The 4,989-nt window shown below is 46.5% G+C and overlaps 1 non-coding gene across 1 annotated transcript; it reads right to left on the reverse strand.

Moving 5' to 3' along the window:
* Nucleotides 1–2,658: 2,658 nt before the first annotated feature.
* Nucleotides 2,659–2,731, reverse strand: TRNAT-UGU (transfer RNA threonine (anticodon UGU)). Its single transcript has one exon. It is a non-coding gene; the product is annotated as a tRNA-Thr (tRNA).
* Between the last annotated feature and the right edge of the window lie 2,258 nt (nt 2,732–4,989).

Here is a 4,989-nt window from a genome sequence, read left to right on the forward strand (position 1 = left end):
CTGACTCTTGTGACCCCATGGACTGTAACCCCCCAGGCTCCTCGGTCCATGGGATTTCCCAGTCAAGAATGCTGGAGTGGGTTGCCATTTCCTACTCCAGGGGATTTCCTGACCCAGGGATTGAACCTCTGTCCCCTGTATTGGCAGGCAGATTCTTTACCACCGAGCAACCTGGAAAGTCCTGATTATCTCAATACGTGCAGAAAAAGCATTTGATGAAATTCCACATCCATTCATGATAAAAATCTCTCACCAAAGTGGTTATAGAGAGAACATATCTCAACAAAAGCCATTTATGACAAACCCACAACCAACATAATAATGTAAAAACCTGAAAGCCTTCCTGCTAAATTCAGGAACAAGACAAGGATGCCCACTCTAATCACTTCTATTCAAGACAGTATCGGAAGTTCTAGCCACAGCAGTCAGGCTAGAAAAAGAAATGAAAGGTATCCACATTGGAAGGGATGAGGTAAAATTGTCATTGTTTGCAGATGATATGATCTTCTATACACAGAACATTAAACACTCCACACAAAAATCATTAGAAATAAGAAATGAAAGGAGGAGGGATAAATTAGGAGTATGAGATTAACAAACTACATAAAACAACAGCAACAACAAAACAGGTTTCTGTGCACCTGAAAATAAAGCAATATTTTAAATTAAAACAAAAAAAGGTTATGGTCTGAAAGTGTTTTGAGTCCTGAGGGAAAGCTGTTCAAAGTTCACGTGTCTAAGTACAGGACCACATTCATCAAATTCAAGGCTTTCTGAACACAACGTTTCAGCAGGAGGATAGTGGGTCTAGAGACAGAAGCTGAATGGGTGCCCTGAAATGCTTGGGGAACCCTGGGGGAGAGGCTGGGTAGTCCTCTATGGCCAAGTGGCTTTGTTTTCTGGAAGATGACTGGCAATACCCATGAACTTTCACAAAGGGGTAAGTAAGTGTCAGTCACTCAGCCGTGTCTGACTCTTTTCAACCCCATAGACTGTAGCCCATCAGACTCCTCTGTCCATGGGATTTCCCAGGCAAGAACACTGGAGTGGGTTCCCATTTTTGTCTCCAGGGGATCTTACAGACCCAGGTATTGAATCTCGGTCTCCTGCTTTGCAGGCAGATTCTTCATTTTCTAAGCCACCTAGGAAATCTAAATAACCAATAAAAGATGAGTGTGTTTTTCTAGAGCTAACATCTTGGGAACCAAGATAGAAATTCTTACAGTTACATCATTCTCAAAATGAACCCAGTTTAAGAAATACATTCTCTTGTTTTTTGAGGCGTTTAAGATTATGTTAGGGAGGTATGTAATTTCAGCTCAACCAATGCCATGGTTACTGCTTGCCAGGCACAGTACTGGCTCTGGTAGACCCAGAGATGAAAGGTTTACCTGGCATGAGCACAGGTTAAGAATTAACTTGAACTCAGGGTCACAGGATTCTGCACCATCCAACAGAAATGAGAGCTGCAAATGGAAGCCACACTTGTAACTAAAAATTTTCAGTTTCTAATTTTTTTTCACCTATTAAAAATTTTTTTTACCTATTAAAAATAGGTAAAAGTAATGCAACTATGTATTTTAGTTAACCCAATGAATTTCATGGACGTGAACTTGAGCAAGCTCCTGGAGATGGTGAAGGACAGGGAAGCCTCGCCCGCGCCTGCTGCAGTCCATGGGGTCGCAAAGAGTCACACACAACTGAGCGACTGAACAATATATGACAGCTTTGTACCAATACGTAATCAATGAAAAATTACTAACGGGATAGTTCTCTTTTTCTGTACTAAATTTTCTAAATCCAATGTGTAATTTATTCTTTCAGCACATCTCAGTCCGGAATATCCACATTTCAGGCACTCAGTCAAGGGCCACAGGTGGCTAGTGGCTTCCTTACAAACAATCCTTTATCAAGAAATGCTGGGTGGAGGGAATTGATATATTCAGAAAAGGCTCTCGGGACTTTATAAAAGTCACGCGGCATTCTGCAATTCAGGCGGAAAAAAAACGGAGATATAAGACCGGCTGCAAAACTTGGCTTTCCCAAGCAGCCCGGGACTGTTTATTTTCGGGAGTCGCTCCCCCTTCCTCTCCAAGGGGCAGGGCCTTGGAACCAGGCTGGGCTCCGAAGCCCGGGCTGCCACGTGTCATCACAGCGCGGGCCTCGGTCCAGGCCACGCTGGCCACACTCCGAGTCCCGGGAGCAGGCTCCGAAGGCGCCCGCCGGCCGTGGACAGGCGAGGGGGCGCTTAGCCACAGCGCCGCCCGCCGGCTGCACGGCGCAACTGCAGGCGCAGCACCGCCCCGCGCGCGCCCCGCCCGCGGCCGAGTGCCGGGCGCCAGCCGCCCCGCTGCCCTTTCGGGGCTCAGTGCCAGTCTGATTTTGCAGGGCGTGAGAACGAACCCCTGGAGCCTCGGGCCTCCTTTTCGGGAGCTTGGGCCCCAGGTCCTGGTAGCGCCGCGTCGCCGAGGACCGCTTTTCCTTTTCCTGCTCTTTGTTGCACTCCGGTATTTTCTCTTCCGGGTCAGTTCTAAAGCACAGTAAAGCATGTCAGGAGCAGTTACTTTTAATACTGCAAGAAGTAACGTTTTCAGAAATCATTTTGTATTTTGGGGCATATTTACAACGAGACGATTTAAAAGGAGAGAAGCGGTTAAGAGGCCCCAGCGAGGATCGAACTCGCGACCCCTGGTTTACAAGACCAGTGCTCTAACCACTGAGCTATGGAGCCTCCCTGCTACTTGGCGCGTTCTAATTCAGGGACATTGGAAACAATACTGCTTTCTGGCAGTCGGAAAATAGCCTGTGCATCTTCTATCAATGGCAATTACGAAAACAACATCATAAGTAGAAAAAGCCCGTTCTCAAAATCGTGTGTTTATGATTGCGAATCACTAAATCATACCCATGATAAGTTATAGATACAGATAAGTGCTGGAAGGGAAAAAGCACAAATATAATAGTGTTCTGATATTGACTCACTGGAAAAGACTCTGATGCTGGGAAGGATTGGGGGCGGGAGGAGAAGGGGACGACAGAGAATGATGCTGGATGGCATCACCGACTCGATGGACACGAGTTTGAGTGAACTCCGGGGGTTGATGATGGACAGGGAGGCCTGGCGTGCTGTGATTCATGGGGTCGCGGAGAGTCGGACACGACTGAGCGACTGAACTGATATACTAGTGGTACTTTTACATATTAAAAGAGTCTCCAATCTGTTGTTTATATGAATATTTGTATCATGTTTCACACTTACAGGGAAGTTGTAGGGTTCTTATTAACTACTGATTATGGATGAATTAATTCATTCAGCACATATTTACTATGTACTTACATACTATTAGACATTAGAGTGAATAAGTAAAGCTTGTCCCTGCTCTTTTAAAAAATGATTTGGATAATGAAACGATGCCTTATTTCCTTTTGCTTAATTAACTATTTACTGAAGGAGTGAAATTATGCCGGCAGCAGCAGCCAGCACCGCGTGAAGGAGCGGATGAGGATCTCGCGCCCCCAGTGGTCTGCGGGCTTCTCCCAGTTACACCTCCTTCAGGCGTCTGCTCACGTTACCTTTCGCAACAAGACCCTCCCACCCCTTACTTAGAGCTGCGCCGTCCTCCTTATCCTGCGCTTTTGCCCCACGCTACTTACCTAACCTTTTCTACTAGATAATGTGCTTACTATTATGTCCATTATTTCTCCAGGTTAGGATGTTGTTTCTTTGAGGCCAAGGGTTTTTCTTTTACTCCCTGCTGTATTCCTAGCACCCAGAATAGTGTCTAGCACACAGTAGGTGCTCAATAAATGCTGAGTGAATGACATCTACGATGATCTCATTCTGTGAGCCAGCAGAAATCAGGAAGCAGCTTTGGGAGACGTCTTCTCGTCATCCTCCGTTACTTCCATGGCCTCTCCATCCAAGTTGAAATTTTGTAACATCCTTTATTTTCCTGGGATTCATCCAGCCCAGCATTTCACACGATGAACTCTGTATATAAGTTAAATAAGCCGGGTGTCAATATACAGCCTTGACGTACTCCTTCCCCAATTTTGAACAGTCCCTTGTTCCATGTCTGGTTCTAACTGTTGCTTCTTGACCTGCACATAGATTTCTCATGTGACAGGTAAGGTGGTCTGATATTCCCATCTCTTGATGTTTTATGGTTGGCCTCAGAACGGTCATGGTGCTTCTGCTGCTGCTGCGCCTCTTCTAGTGAGTGTATAATGAGGCTCAAGGTCCACTGGAAGTTGAATCTTCCACAATCTTGCACCTAATTGGTTCTAACCAGTTTTTGGCGTGTCCTGTGGCTGTATCCGGAGAAGGCAATGGCAAGCCACTCCAGTACTCTTGCCTGGAAAATCCCATGGATGGAGGAGCCTGGTAGGCTGCAGTCCATGGGGTCGCTAAGGGTTGGACACGACTGAGCGACTTCACTTTCACTTTTCACTTTCACACATTGGAGAGGAAATGGCAACCCACTCCAGTGTTCTTGCCTGGAGAATCCCAGGGATGGGGGAGCCTGGTGGGCTTCCGTCTATGGGGTCGCACAGAGTCGGATACGACTGAAGTGACTTAGCAGCAGCAGCAGCAGCAGTGGCTGCATCATTCTTTTCAAGATTGTGCCCTGCCTCCTTCCCTCCTGTTCCACCTCCATTCCCTCGATGCTGTGCTGTCTCTGGCAAGTGGAGCTTCACCAGTGATTTTCTCCTGCACCAACCCTCCTCACTGCCCTGGTGAATAGGATGTGCCGGCAGTCACAATGGGATGTGATAGAAAAAAAGGCCCCTCTCCTCTCAACTCTAACTTTTGAGCTGTGGGATAAAGGACGTGAAGACGAAGGATGAGATGAAAAGAAGGATCAGGAGGGCGGGCATCCTGTAAAGAGTTTAATTTGCTCCTAAGTAGTCTGGTGTTACCGAAACAAGTGTAAGGAGGTTTTATATTTGATTTTTAGGTCACTTCTTCCTTCTCCCGACCCCCCTTTA

Source organism: Moschus berezovskii, chromosome 17 (genome assembly GCF_049115385.1).
Source record: "Moschus berezovskii isolate FMDL1 chromosome 17, NW_MosBer_1.0, whole genome shotgun sequence".
Lineage (NCBI taxonomy): Eukaryota > Metazoa > Chordata > Mammalia > Artiodactyla > Moschidae > Moschus > Moschus berezovskii.